Here is a 16,044-nt window from a genome sequence, read left to right as displayed (position 1 = left end):
AAAAAGAAAACATGGAATTACAAATAATCATTCAATAATCACTAAATTACAAAAAGATATATTTAGACATATTATCAGGAAGCAACTAGTGGTTCATGTTAGAAGATACAAAACAGTTTAAACAGATGTGGTTCATACCTTTAAGAAACTGCCAACATAAAATGAGAGAGAGCCAAGGTGAGAATCTTGACTCCGCTAGTTACTGGTTCTGTGACCTTAGACAAGTCACTCAACCCTCCTTGAACCTCAGTTTGGTCATCTGGAATAAAGATATAATTTAAAACAACTTTACCTAGCTATTTATGAAAATAAAAGAGTAATGATCTTTCAAGCGCTTGGCATAATGTAAGTATTTGGGGCTCAGTAAGTCAGCGGTGATGCTGGGTGGAGTAGATATGCTGCCTATGTATATAGACAACAACAGGGAAAATGGAAGGGGAAAATAACCCGGATCACACCTAGCAAGTGGATAGCACTTGCCGGATTTTATAGAGGAGGAAACTGGACTTCAGAGGCTCCAGAAACTTGACCAGGCTCCACATTTACTAAGAGGCCAGAATATACATCCAATTTGTCTCTACCTTTGCTCCCCTTTCTTTATGCCACATTTGCCTCTTTTTTGCATGGGAGCTACAGACATTCAGCTTTAAAGAACTAATACTGGAGATATGATACTGGAGGAAGAATTGCGTCCAGTGAACAGAAGGGTGGATATGGAGTGAGGAGAAAAACTGTGTGATCATCACTAAACAGATAAAGTATCACAACCATCATTTTCAGTGGGCACAGAAAAGAAACAGAGTTCATGATATATTGATGGACAGTCCCAGCATGAATGACAAGAGAAGGAAAAAAAATCTAACAGTTCTCCCAGGTGCTCACCACATTCCACCTTTCCAAAGGGGAAACTTTGAAACTGTTTATAAAGCATTAGAAACACTGGGGGAAGTTCAGTTTGCATTTTTTAAATGAGGAAAGGGTGCTCAACAGTGCAAAACTGCACACATGCTCTTCTCTTCCTTCCTTACTCCCACTTTGCACCTATTACCTAGCTTTCTCCATAAGGAATTTATATCCCACTCCTCGTTTTCAAGCTGGCCTTTCTGGTGAGGGTGATAAGAGCCAATGCTGTCAAGGAGGTACAAAGGATCTACTTTTTAAAAGTTACACCTGAGATTGCTAGAGGCTGGGAAGGGTAGGGAGAAGGTGGAGGATAGGAGAGATTTGTTTAGATACAAAATTACAGCTAGACAGTAGGAATAAGCGCTCATGTTCTATAGCACTATGGGATGACTGTAGTTAATATATATATATATATATATATATATATATATGTATTAAATACATATTGTGTTTCCAGCATAAGAAATAAAAAATGTTTAAGATGATGGATATGTTGATTACCCCAATCTCATCACTAGACATTGCATGTATTGAAAACATTACTAGGTATTCCATAAATATATATATGTCCATTTAAAAATTAAAAAAAAAATTAAAGAAACATTTTCAGGACAGAAGCTATATTGGGTGCACACACATCTATTATAATCTCATGAATTATTATAAAAAGTTTTTTGGAAAAAAAGGTTGCACCTGAGGTTAATAAAGATGCACTTCTAATTTAAAACTTTGCCTAAGTAATGCTGAATAGGAAAAAAATGCAAATTTTATACAAATAACATTTGTGTATCCCTTTACTTCATACATTTGGATACATAGCTTCGATAAATTTTAGTAACTGTTACCAAACTAAGCAACCAAAATACAAGGTATTATTTAAATACAAGGTAATTGTTCCATTAATTCACTTCCCTCTAGAAAGTGCAACCAGAAAAAGGAAAGCAAATTATCTGGGAGATTGCAATTCACATTCAGAATTAACCTGCCTGCTGAATTTGGTGTTGGCTTTTCTGCCATGGAGAGAACATAACCTCTTTTCCACTTTAGCTTATCCAGTTAAGAAGGAGTGTGTATGGGTGTGTTTCTGTGGTCTGTGTGTGTGTGAGAGAGAGAAAGACAGAGAGAGGAAGGGAGACCCCTCCTTTTGTCCATGTAACCGATGCTGAAACAAGAATCAAGGCTGCAACCACGAACTGTGGTTTTGCTAGTTCCGCAATTTAACATAGCTTTTCCTTCCGCCAGAAAGAACAACTGACCATCTTTGAGAAACAGGCTCCTTGTAAGTGGGGCTGACACAGCCATGGCTCTAAAGTTGAGCAAATCTTACTGAAACTCAGTAAGTGGATCACTTTTACCTCTCTTCTTCCACTAACATTTAAAACAAGTTTTCTTTCTTAGTTTTTAGGACACCTATATTTGGCCATTACTATAGAATCGTAGATATGTGTGTTTGGGTATAAATACTAGAATGTTTAATCTATTCATGTCTATCAGTCACAGTAGACTAGAAAATGTGAATTCCACTTGACTAAAATTATTCTAAACTTTAAAGACTAAGAACCTTTCAAAGTTTTTGAGGGTGGAGATCATGTTCTATGACCCATGTAGAGGCCTGTAATGGGCAGCAACCAACTACTCAGTCAAGTGTTCAGAGGGGCTGACTACTGATGCTGCTACGGATGATGATGATATGATAACACAGAATAGTTTGTTTAATAAAAGCATTTATCATATAGATGCATTTGCGGGGCGGAGATTATGATTATTTGAGCTCAACTTGAGGGCTTAGGTACAAATAAGCACCATGATTTGCTACCTGTTTATTCCAGGAAGTTGCGTTGAAATTCAACAGTTAGGACAAAAATTGATCCAATTGTAGAAAATTAAATAAAATACATGAATGAATGAATTTGCCTTCAAACATGAAGAGGGCACCAGAAACTATGTGACAGAACTGTATGACAACTAAATGCTTTAATAGGATTAAAGCACTTAGAAAAACACCCAATTCAATACAAGCATTAGATCATCCTATTATTAGGACGATCAACTGAAATTCCTCTCACTCCTCCCACCAATATCTTACAAGATGGAGCAGTTATGCAATTTCTGGGCAGACTGATGTAAGCATTGAAACTGACAAACCAAAACAACAGGAACAGTCAATAGTATAAGGCAGGAAGTTGGATCAGAAGGGAACTGAGGAAAGCAGTAGGAAGATGGCATCTGGGGAGCACCATGGCCACAGCAGCAATAGAGAGATGCCCCTAGGAGACCAGCATCTAATCAGGAGGTGACTTCCTGGAGCCTCAAAATGAAGACACTGTGGAACATCAACACTTTTTTTTTTTTGAGGCGGAGTCTCACTCTTTCTCACAGGCTGGAGTGCAGTGGCGTGATCTTGGCTCACTGCAACCTCTGCCTCCCGATTCAAGTGATTTTCATGCCTCAGCCTCCTCAGTAGCTGGGACTACAGCCACATTCTACCACGTCTGGCTAATTTTTTGCATTTTCAGTAGAGATGGGGTTTTACCATGTTGGCCAGGATGGTCTCGATCTCCTGACTTCATGATCTGCCTGCCTTGGCCTCCCAAAGTGCTGGGATTACAGGCGTGAGCCACTGCGCCCAGCAAGAAGTGCATTTCCATCTGGCAAAATAGGAACACCTGAAACTCTTCAAATCTGCAGACACTGATTAGTTTTATATTTTGATGGGTTCTAATTCTCATTTTTATTTCTGCAGTGTTCAATATGCAAATGAAATAGTATCATTTGATTTGATATCTGTAAGTTGGGAAACTAGCAAATAAAAAAATACTAGGAAGAAAATTAGATTAACTGAAATAATGTCACTCTGCTATAAAACCTGTTGTTAGTCATAAAGTCCAAGCCTTTATAATCTTACGTTATAAATGTTTGACTCTTCATAAATATAATCTTATAAGCAGATTTCTTAACTTTATTTTACCTAACCTGATTTTAAAATGTATTTGCCATCTCTCCTGTATACACAGAAGGGCCTGTACTCTTTAGGTAACAAGGAGAAGTTGACTTGAGAATTTTCTGAGAACAATCCAAAGTGAGTAAGTAAAAGTTAACACCTGTTCTTGCGTTCTTTGTCATTAAAGAGGCCTGTTATTGGGTATACAGTTTTGGCAAGGGTAACTAAGTTTTGGCCCAACTAATGTATTTATACTACAATAATGAGATTTAAATTTTCTTTGGTAGTAATTGTACAATTTAAAAAAATTCTTGGGGTCAATGTCCATATGATACTTTGAAGCTAAAATGAGACTGAAGCATGGTAGGATGCAAAATATTATATTATTGTTGCATCTTCATTCATAGAAGTAAATGGAGACAGTAAATATTAAGTTAATAACTACAGTCAAAGTCTTCCATGCATATGTAAGAAGCTGAAAAAAAAAAAAAAAACCTGTGACAAATTTTCCATTCAGTAAATACAATTAGCATCTACTATGTGCCAGGAAAGACAGAAAAGGAGTTCAGGTCTGTCAGCAAATAAGGACTTGAAATAAGACAAATGATTAATGCTGTACTTACTCTAAGATCAAAGCATTAAGCAAATGCACACCAAAGAAACATTTAGTGGTGGCAGGGAGAAGACGGGAAGGCCTCCAAAAGGGTTTGTTTCTTGAAGTCAGCCTTGAGAAATGATCAGAAGTTTTAAAAATAAAGAAGAACACAATTAAAGAAACAGTTGGAGCAAAAAGAGAGTGGAACTTTCTGGTGGCTTGTGGTCTAGCGCATTAAAATGTGGGTTAGCAGAGGCGGAAGAGGGGATGGGGTAGTGGGAGGCTGAACAGAAGGAAGTGACAAGAAATAAGGTTGGGGAAGTGGGTTGAGGCAAGTTTGCAAAGGCAAACAATTCTTTAGTAAAATTATGCATTAATTTTAAAACTATTTCTTTATCCCATTATATAAAACCTGCAATGGTATCTCTTATTTATAAAAATAAAAATCTTTATAAATTTATTACAGTGTTTTCTTCTCTCTCTTATCTCTTTCCCTTGCTCTCTCTTTCATTCTCTCTCTCCCTTAAAACTGTGAGTGCCAAGATCTCCTTAGCCAGCTTCAGTAATAAAAGCCTGTAATCACCTACCTCTGGGAAAAGGGAGGATCTGCTGGCCTGGAAGGGAGGATCTGTAACAGACACAGGCAGCAGGAGCCTGAAATTCTGACCATCTACTGCCCCCCACCCCAAATGCCCAGGGACCTAAGGCCAGTTCCTTCAACCATCTAGCCCATTCCTCAACTCTAAAGGTAATTGAGAGGATTAAACGAGGTGATTTATACAGAGTAGCTGCTTACATTACATGCTTCTAATTATTAAGTGCTATTATTAATTTTCTTGTCCTCTCCAAGTTAAATGGATACATTCAAATGAGACTTTTCTGGTTGGTCTTCCCTTCCCCCAAAGAGTTCAGAGATAGAATTATAAATGAAGTTAAAGCACTGAAATTGTTTCCCAAATTACCGATTGTTGGAAGGCATAATTTACAAAAGAGACAAAAATTTAAATGCTACAAAGAAAAGCATCTCTGGGATTGCTAAGGAAATGTCCTCCTAAGCACAACTCTATCCCACCACAGCAATGCTTGTTCAAAGAGCAAGACCTAGAAGATTTTTCCCCTGATGCTCCTGGGGGTGAGCTAGAATGAAGAGGAATATCTTTGTAATATATGGGGTTGGTGCTTTAGCAACGTAAACTTAATTTTAAACAGGGTACCTTTTTATTTTGAATTAAGTTTCTAGTAGTCCTTTTTATTTCTTCTTAAATATAAGAAAAATACTGACATTCCTTCACATTCTAATTTATTTTATTCTTATTAATAGTTTTACTTAAAATAAGACACAGCATTTTTTTAGTCTGTTCTTTTCTGGGGTTCAAGTCCCTCTTCTCTCAATTTCACATGTTTGCTTGTTTGAAACTATTCAGGTGAGATGTGCAAAGTAATATTGGTGGCCACATTTTGCAACATGCAGAAATTCACATTTACAGGTAAATGATTCAAATTTGTCTACACAGACATTCTTTAAACAATTATACTTAATAGAAACCAAATGGAAACTTACGACAAACGTAGAGATATACAAACGTAAGATGTACAAAGGTATATCTTGATTCAAAATCAAGATGTGTGCAGATAAGCCGCCTTTATTTGCTTACTGATAGGGTTTCTAAAAGTTGTCCTGATAGAGTAATTTTAGAAAACAAGTTGCTAATTAATATAATATACTAAAATGAATATATTATATTAAAAGTTAGGTTTTGATAAATATCCTGATTCATGCATCCATTTCCAGTCTGAATGACTTTAACTGTTATCATTTGTCAATGGTTCTTAGTGTTATATAATAGTGGTAATTAAATAAAAGCGTATACTACAAGATTCAAAGTCTATGTTTGGGCAACATTTCTGGAATAAATATCTCATATAAACTGTATAAAAATTTCTATTACAGATAAAAGCCTTCCTCCCAGAATTTGAGTGAATATTCATTGGTATGGTCATAAGCATAACAAATAATTCAGAAAATTCTACAAAAACAGTACAATTAAACATTACACAAATTGCTTTCATTTTTAGAGAACAAATGGAAAAGAGAAAACCTTTATCTAATTCCATGTGGTTATAAAGCACACCCATTAAAAACCCTTGGCGCCAAAAATCACTCAAATAACTGGTATCACATTCAGTAACATATGACTCAAGATACTAATATATCCACTAAAGTACTGTAAAGACGTTTTTTAAGAAAAACAGAACCGCAGGAACTAAAATTAAACTACCCCCATTAGGCCAATAAGCAATACAATCTAAATTATCAATATGCACTTTCCTGAAAACATTTTAAAGAAGATAAAATCACAGTAAATAGTCTTCCTGAAATAGAGCAATGGAAATACACTGGAACGTGGTTTGGTTTTAAAAGAAAAAAGAAACCTTAATTTTGGGTAGAGGTAATAACCTCAGATAAGTTGAGAAGAACCTAGCCCCGAGAGTCGAGGGGCTCCATCTTGGATGGCCATGCAAGGTGGCCGCAGACGTCCTGGGCAGTTAGACCATGGCAGGAATCACAGAGGTCTCAGGTGACATGCTCAGATCTCTAGTCCCCTAAAGGCAAAACCCACACAATCCACGGAAACAGTGCCGAAGGGCATCATGAGCACTTAAAACCAGCAAAACACATGAAGAAAATTTACCTTGTAGGAAAAAAACTGTCCTTGGTAGTACTGGTATCTGACCAGGAACCCCTTCTTTCTGATCTGCAGAACAGCTTTGTCAAGCCTGGGTGTGTGGTCACAAGGCAGGAAGTGACTAGAATGACAAATCATCAGCCAGGAAAGAAAAAGATTTTGTCTTTATAAGGACATTTTAACTTTTTTTTTTCATGTCCCCGCCCCACCAAAAATCACCTGACAGAACAGGTCACACTGAAATTCAGACACCTCCTACCACTTCCTCTTTCTTTCTGTTTTTTTGAGACAGAGTCCCGCTCTTTTGCCCACTTCTTTATAAGCATTTTTCTCTCTCCCTTTCTCTTCCCTCTAAGTAGTCCCTGGGCTACTTAAACCTTTCTGATTCTAGAGATCAAGGCAAGGTCAGCCTGTTCACTTCTTTGACTCTAGTTGCAAAAGCAAAGCCCAGGTGCCTACCCACTTACAGCAAAGATCAACAAATTATTCATTTTTAGTGAAAGAGCCAAGGAAAAAGGTGGCAGTACACCTGAAACAAATGAAAAGGGACTTCCTTGGGAAAGCCCCGCCCCACCTCAAATCAAACCTCTCTGGAGTTCTCTAACAGTGGTCTTATTGGTGCAAACAAAACAGAATGATCTCTTTAAGGGAAGGACATGAAAAGGAAGGTTACTAGATTATTTACTCATTCTTTTATTTATAGAACATCTATGTGCTAGGGATCTCTTTAACCCAATTAAATATCTCAATTATTTAAATGTTTCCTATAAAGAGCAGCGGTAGATTGCACAGGCAGCTGCTATATTTAAATGGGTAGCTTCATTCCTTCTTACAGACAAGATTTTTTTTTGAATGCACATTTTATAAAATTAGCAGGTAGGTGGGGGAAGCTCTATTCTATACCCAAACCACAGATGCTTAAGAGCAAATTCCTGTCGTCAAATGGAGCATCCTCAAGTGCTCACAACAGTTGTGAAGACTGTGGCACCCTGAGTTATGTTGACTAAATATTAGACATGTTTCCACATTGCCCAGAGACTGTGTGTGGTTCCAGTAGTCGATCTGCTGTTTAAGAATGAGGATGTGTGGTTGTGCTCCCAGGTCAGATGCTACGCTGAAGATGTCTGCTCCAGAGTCGACGTGTGTCTGAGTTTGCTGCTCCATTGGCCTCTCAGGTGGTCAAAGTGTTCTGACTGGTTGGAGGACTGCCCTTATACTTCTTTTGCTTTTTTTGATTTCTCCTCTAGAAAGTCGTTTCTGCCCTTAAATGTTAACCCAAGCTGTTCTGGTTTATCTACTTCATTAGCCAGTGGTTTGGCAACTGGTCAGAAGCCCACAGGGAGGATCTTGGGGAACCGAGTGGGTGGAAGAACGGGGCGAGACAGTGGGGATTCTAGAAACACTTCACCTCACAGAGAGCTATCAGTCTTCCTGTGATTTCCCAGGCAAGGCTGAGAGGGTGATGGGACTCTGTTTTCTCCATTGCATAATCACTCCCAATTAATAAGTTGCAAAGAGCTTCCAAGAAGCACCTAGATTCTTTCAGGACACCAGTGGAACATCCATGCATGGCTGTTAGAGCACTGCTCACACTAAAAGCAGCAAAATGCTGTCATCTTTGGGGCCCTGTAGCAGGAGTCCACAGATACTGTCTTGATGGTCTTACAGATGCAAGGGGTGGTAACTGTGGGCCTCCCTGATCTGGTTCCACATCCTGGTGGTTTCGGGATGGCATAAAGGTCCAACGGTAACACTTCATGAAGGGGAACAGATATTTATTCCTTTACCTGGGAGAAGGAAAGCAGCAGTAGTCTGTATTTATTGGTGTCCGGTCATCTCAGACTGGAGGAATCTATAAAGAAGAGCAAAACATACTTGTGCACTGGTTCAATGGCTGTTTGCATGCTTGTCTGAACTGGTGATTCAGAAATAAATAAGACACAATCGATGCTCTCTAGGAGTACAGTCTAGTGGGGAAAAAACATGTAAGGAAATAAACGCCATCTATAATAGAGAGGTGGAAAAGCCAGTGTGGTACCAAAGCAGTTGCAGATTTGGGCAGAGGTGATGTCTGATAAGTGAAGAAAAGGATTTAGGATTCCAGGAAACGTCTAGGTTGTAGACAACGAAAGGCATTGACTTGGGTGCTGCTTACAGCCACCCAGTTAACAGAGTTATCGTCTACCCTAGCATCCACGGCAGGCACCCACACCCCCTCAGCCACATCCTGGACAGCACCATTGCAAGCCCTGCCCTACTCTCTCAATCTTAATCTCTTTATCTGCCTCTCAGTGCTGTAAGTCTAACCACTTTCAGGCAATTGCTTAGGTCCTAGACCAAGACTTTTTCAGAGAGGAGTATTTTATTGCTGTTGGTGTTTACAATTGCTTGTGCATCATAACAGTAAACAGAAGACTGACTTTTGTTTTTCTTACCATTTGTACATTCTCTACAGACAATGCGCCCCCTTATGGGCTGCACACGGAGTGAACCTGTCTCACCCCACCGTCGATAAGCCTCCGCCGCCACCTGTCCTGGCCTGGGTTTTGCCTTTCTCTAAGCTCCACCACCCTCTGAGACTTCATCCCGCCCTCTCCTGCCCTGAAGCCTTTGGCCTCAGTCCCAGATACCAGATCACCTGCTACTGTCAGGCTTCTGAATGTTGCTGAGGAAAGTCACAGAAACACAAACTCAGAATGCTAAAAAGTCAAGCTGCTTGACTTTAAATTAGTTAGCAGAAATACTTTCATTCTATTTTATTAATTCTTGAGAACAGGCATTCTCAACCTGGAGTCCACAGACCCCTAAAACTAAATGCATAATTCTGTGTGTCTGTACTTTTTTTCTGGGAAAAGAGACCATTGTATCAGTAAAGAGATCACAGACCCCCCAAAGTTGGGCATTTATTCTAAACTCTCTCCTCTTGCCTCAGCCTTTCACTCCACCCTGCCACTCTTTGTCCTGGCCCAAGATTCTTCTGCTGCCTCTTCTTGATTGAGATGATCCAAGTGGTCTGGTATAAGCCTCGCCTCTGCTCTCACAATATCCATCTTTTCCTCCTCTTTCAGTCTTAATAGGAATGGCATTGTTCTTTCTTCCCAAGGTCAGTGTTTCATTACTATCTCACTCTTAATCTTCCACTTTCTTAGATACCTTGCTCCATCAATTATCTCATGTTTCTCTAGCATCTTAATCTCTTCAGCTCTCCCCACTTCCTCTCCATGCACTCATGGTATTTGTACAAAGAGAAAAACACCTTTGTTTCACTTTACAGCCCACCCTCATCCCAACATATGATGGGCAGGGAAGGGAGATGAATTAAGATGGGCACTGTCCCTGCCATTGTAGCATGTCCACTGTAGTTGAAGACACAGACAAGGGAAACAAGGCAAGTGAAGAATTCTCTACTTGGAACCACAACAGATGAAAGGCAGTGTCCCCGGGAACACACAGCACTAACCCAGACGTGGGGCCTGGGAGGCAGAGACAGGGAGCATCAAGTGGTGAAGAGTAAAGATGCTGGGCCAGCTCTACTATTGCACTAGCTGTGTGAGCCTGGGCAAATAATTTACTTGCACTGGCCTCAGTTTCCGCATCTCGAAAATGAGGATAAGAACAGTGTCTATTTTATCTAGTTGTTGCAAGGGCTAAGTGAATTGACATATGCAGAGAACTTAGAAGAGTGTCTGACACACAGCAAATCCTATTTAAGTGTTAGCTAGTCTTTTACTATGTACATCAGGCTCTGGACTAGACCCTTAACATACATTATTTTATTTATCCCTCACAACAACTCTATGAATTAGGTATGATTATTAACATTTTTAATTTTTTAAGTAGTGGCTTCACTGAAATAGGATTTACAGACCATAAAATTCACCTTTAAAAAGTATACAATTCAGTGGTTTGTTGTATTTTAACAGAGTTGTGCAACAATTATACTATATAATTCCAGGACATTTTCGTCATCTCCAAAAGAAACTCTTTACCCATTAGAGGTTGCTCCCCATTCACCCCCATCACCCCAATTTCTGCTTTTATCTACACATTTGTGTCTAAATTTCTCCTTTTTAAAAAAATGACAGTCGTATTGGTCAGGGCCCATCTTAATGATCTCATCTTAACTTGGTCATCTGCAAAGACCCTATTTCTATATACAGTCACATTCTTAAGCATTTGGATTTAGAACTTCAATATTTTTGGTAGAACAAATTCCTAACAGTCATAAATGGAAAGTGACACAATTAGACTTGAGTTTTAGAAAAATCCCCCCAAACTCCAGTGAGAAGAATAAGATGGCAAGAACTAGAGGAAGAGTGGGGAGAATAAAGACTGAGCCATCCCCAAGGCGTCTGTCTGCATAGGGCATAAAGTGGTGATGGTGGCAGTGGGATAATGACACGTGGGTGAATTCCAGAGACACTTGATAGGCAGAAAGGGGAAGAAAAGACTGATTGACTATGGAGGAAGAAAGAGATTGAACACAGCAGAAGGAGCTTGGGAAACTGGGTGGTGGAGAGTAGTAACAGTCAATGAGATGAGGATTTCAGGAGGAGTGGTTTGGACAAGAGGATTATAAATTTAAGAAGTGCTACCTTTGTTCATTTCCATAGAGTCTCTATTGGGCTGCTGTTCTCATCACTCTTCTGAAACTGGATTCTAATCAGTCTTCAATGTCCTTGTTTTTATGGGATATTTGACACTGTTAACAATCCTTTCCTTTTCCAATTTCTCCTCTCCATGAACAATTTTTGATATTTAAGTAAAAAATGAACAGGTCTCTTTTGAAATTCCAATAATCTCCAATGTCTAAAACTGAATTCATCATTCTTTTGACAAAGAAGCTGCCCCTAGCCCATCCCTTCCTTCACTTTGCCAAGAGTGGACTACACCCCCAGGACGGTCCAGAGTACTCCTGAGTCCTGCTTTATTTTTCAATTCCATATGTGGTCAAAGTTTCATTTATTTTTTTCCCTCATAGTATTTCCCGGTTTTGTTCTTTCTTTGCCATTTCTGCTTTACTACCGCATTTAGATTAGCTTCCTGATTTTCCTGTTTTTTGCCTCACTGTTCCTCTCTCCATCCTACATGGCAGCACCACATGACTCTTCCTAAGGCTACAGTTTTCTCCCATCACTCTCCTGCTTGCTAGGTATCTGAAGTTATTCATTGCTGCTAGAAAAATATCCAAACTCTGTCTCAATGCATCTTCCAAGCCTCAGAGCAACCCTCTGGCAGCCTGGTACATTTCTCATTATGCCTTTGAGATTTCTGTCCTCACTCTCCCTGCCTGTCTCCCCACGCTCCTTGTCTATAAATCTGAATCATTCTCCTAGAACCAAGAACAGAACCAACTACATAATTTGTGGGCCCCAGGGCAAAATAAAAATGTGGAGTCCTTTGTTTAAAAATTAGGAATTTTAGACAGTGACAGCAGAGAATTAAACCAAGTATGAAGCCCTTCTGGGTATAGGTCCCTGTGAGACTGCATGGGCCACAAGCTCAGGAAGCTGACCTGCCCAATAATCTTCCCTTGACCACCAATCTATTATTTTCTCTCCCACTAAAGCCTACAGCACTTGCTTATAAGACATTCTTGATATTTATTGCATATTAGTTGCCACATTTGTCAACTAATCTTTATGATTATATATCTGTATGTGTTTGTTACATTTTTATTCATTCATCAAGCTCTTATTAGGATCATACCATGTACCAGGTACTCAGAAAACAAACCTAGAAGAGTCAGTCTTATAAATTCAGGAAGTTTGCAATCAGGGAGGTTACCAAACATAACAATTATAGTATCTTGTGATAAACTCTGTGATAGAAAGATGCATAGGGCACTAAAAAAATATGACAGTAAGGTGGCAAGTAGGAAGGCATCTTAGAAGAAGTATAGCTGTAATCACAATGAGCCATCACCTCACCTGGTAGGATGGCTATTATCAAAAAGACAGAAGGTAAGCATTGGCAAGGATATGGAGAAAAAAGGAAACCCTTGTACACTGTTGGTGGGAATTCAATGCAAATTAGTACAGCCATTAGGAGGAACATGGAAGTTCCTCAAAACATTAAAGATAGAACTACTATATAATCCAGTGGCCTGTGCAGTCTTACACAGGCCTGTGCCCAGAAGGGCTTGCCATTTGTTTTAATGCTCTACTGTCACTGTCTAAAAATTCTTAATTTTTAAACAAAGGACTCCACATTTTTATTTTGCACTAAGGCCTACAAATTATGTAGTTGGTTCTGTTCTTGGTTCTGGGAGAATGATTCAGATTCATAGACATGGGGAGTAGACAGACAGGCAGGGAGAGGGAGTGCATAAATCTCAAAGGCATAATGAGAAACATGCCAGGCATGGCGAAGGCATATACCCGAAGGAAATGAATTCAGAACAGATACCTACACTCCCATGTTCACTGCAGCATTATTCACAACAGCCAAGATGTGGCATTAACCTAAGTAGCCAGCATCAGAGGACGGAAGAAAGAAAATGTGGTCTAAATACACAATGGGATATTATTCAGCCTTAAAAGAAGGAAATTTCCTCATGTGTGATATAGATTTATCAGGGGCACATTATGTTAAGTAAAATAAGCCAGGCACAGAAAGACAAATACTGCATAATCTCACTTTTTCTTTCTTTCTTTTTTTTTTTCTTTTGAGATGGAGTTTTGCTCTCGTTGCCCAGGCTGGAATACAATGGCACCATCTCAGCTCACTGCAACTTCCACCTCCCAGGTTCAAGCGATTCTCCTGCCTCAGCCTCCCAAGTAGCTGGGATTACTGGCATGCACCACCATGCCCGGCTAAATTCGTATTTTTAGTAGAGACGGGGTTTCCCCGTGTTCGTCAGGCTGGTGTCGAACTCGTGACCTCAGGTGATCCACCCATCTCCGCCTCGCAAAGTGCTGGGATTATAAGCGTGAGCCACTGTGCCCGGCCATAATCTCACTTTTACGTGAAATCTTAAACAGTTGACTCATGGAGGCAAGAAGTAGTTGAGCAATGGGGGTAAAGTACAAAAAAATGGGAAGATGTTGGTCATAAAATACAAAATTACAGTTAGACAAGAGGAATAACTCCTAGAGACCAATTGTACAAAAGGATGACTATTGTTAATGTACCATATCCTTGAAAATTGCTAAGGGAGGCTGAGTGTGGTGGCTCACACCTGTCATCCCAGCACTTTGGAAGCCCAAGGCAGGTGGATCGAGGTCAGGAGTTTGAGACCAGTCTGGCCAACATAGTGAAACCCTGTCCTTACTAAAAAAAAATATAAAAACTTAGCTGGGGGTGGTGGTGTGCACCTGTAAATTCAGCTACTTAGGAGGCTGAGGCAGGAGAATCACGTGAACCTGGGAGGTGGAGGTTGCAGTGAGCTGAGTTCGTGCCATTGCACTCCAACCTGGACGATAGTGTGAGACTCCATCTCAAAAAAAGAGAAAAAGAAAATTGCTAAGGGAAATTTTAAACATTCTCACCAGAAAAAAATATGTATATGAGGGGATAGGTAAGTTAATTAGCTTAGTTTAATTATTCCACAATATATACATACATCAAAACATCACATTGTATACCATAAATATATATAATTTTTATCTATCAATTAAAAATAGAAGATAATGTATAGCTAGGTCTTGAGAAATATATAGAAGCTGCCCAGGTAAAGGAGGGGAAAAAGTGATGGAGACCATTTCGAACAGAGGGACCAGCATATATGAACAGTGTGAGGATGCTATATACATCTCTCAACTGAAATGTCAGCTTCTGGAGTACAGGAATTGCACACTTCCACAGCACCTAACATGGTGCGTTGCACATAGAACAATTTCAATGCATATTATATTAGTTGAGAAGGCAAGCCGTTTCTATAAACAATATGGCATTTTAACATTAAACCAAAGAGCTACAGTAATTAGACATTTTAAATAGATAGCTAAAATTCATCCTCTAAGCATGATAGGTTTTCCAGATAATTTATATACACAGCTGCCATATGAAGGTTGACTTTACATCTGTTTAATGCTAATTTAACTATCCCTTTCTGATAACAATGTAACAAAAGTTAATTATAGTTATTTTCAGGTAGATTAAGAAAGAAAGAGGGCTGTTCATGACTTGCAAATTTTTTTCCATAAAATGTCAAACACATAAAATGTTATTTCTGCAGTATTCCTATGCATTAAAAAGTGGAACTCAACAAATGATGCAGGCTACAACCATTTCAAAAGTAGAGAATTCACTTACCTGTAGCTTATAACAACTCCCTAGATACTCACTGACATTTTACAACCCATTTGCATTAAGAGAGTCATTGAAACAGATGCCAATTGAAATGAATGGATGCACTTACCTTCAGTTTCCTAAGCTGGAAATACCGTATTTCCTCAACTTTTGTAAACAGATATGATGCCACTGCTGAGACAATGTTTGAGATTCTTCAAACCACCAAGAATACCAATATAGAAACAAAAGGTTTCAAAATAAGCGTACAGAAAATAAGAGTGTGAACCAAGTAATTAAATGGGAGAGTAAAAATGTATGTCATTAGCATTTTAACAATGTTCATGTTAAAAGGTGAAAAAAAACTGATAAGAAAAACATTTGAGAGCATGGTACATAGAAAAAGCAAAAGAGGTTAGAGGTGGCGGCTTATGCCTGTAATCCCAGCACTCTGGGAGGCTGAGGCAGGAGGATCAATTGAGGTCAGGAATTCAAGACCAGCCTGGCCAACATAGTAAAACCCCATCTCTACTGAAAATACAAAAATTAGCAGGGCACGGTGGTGCATACCTGTTGTCCCAGCTACTTGGGAGGCTGAGGCAGGAGAATTGCTTTAAACCCAGGAGAAGATGGAGGTTGCAGTGAACTGAGATGGTGCCAGTGTACTCCAGCCTGGGTGACAGAGG

The 16,044-nt window shown here is 39.3% G+C and overlaps 1 protein-coding gene across 4 annotated transcripts in view; it reads right to left on the bottom strand.

Annotated features, from left to right (window-relative positions):
• Positions 1-16,044, bottom strand: part of LCP1 (lymphocyte cytosolic protein 1) — a 79,413-nt gene that overhangs the window by 46,353 nt on the left and 17,016 nt on the right. The window contains exons 2-4 of one of the 4 annotated variants that reach the window (XM_037741122.1): positions 8,914-8,978; positions 7,133-7,247; positions 139-259 (exon numbers count right to left, since the gene is read on the bottom strand). The gene's annotated coding sequence lies outside the window, so the exon portion shown is untranslated. Of the gene's footprint in view, positions 1-138; positions 260-7,132; positions 7,248-7,385; positions 7,405-7,589; positions 7,607-8,913; positions 8,979-16,044 lie in introns of those variants that run through there. The other 3 variants (XM_017535987.2, XM_017535989.2, XM_017535988.2) reach the window with 3 other exon arrangements.

Source organism: Cebus imitator, unplaced genomic scaffold (assembly GCF_001604975.1).
Source record: "Cebus imitator isolate Cc_AM_T3 unplaced genomic scaffold, Cebus_imitator-1.0 Scaffold94, whole genome shotgun sequence".
In the NCBI taxonomy this organism is placed as follows: Eukaryota; Metazoa; Chordata; class Mammalia; order Primates; family Cebidae; genus Cebus; species Cebus imitator.
The sequence above is the reverse complement of the archived record's forward strand: the minus strand, read 5'-3'. Positions and strand labels throughout refer to the sequence as shown.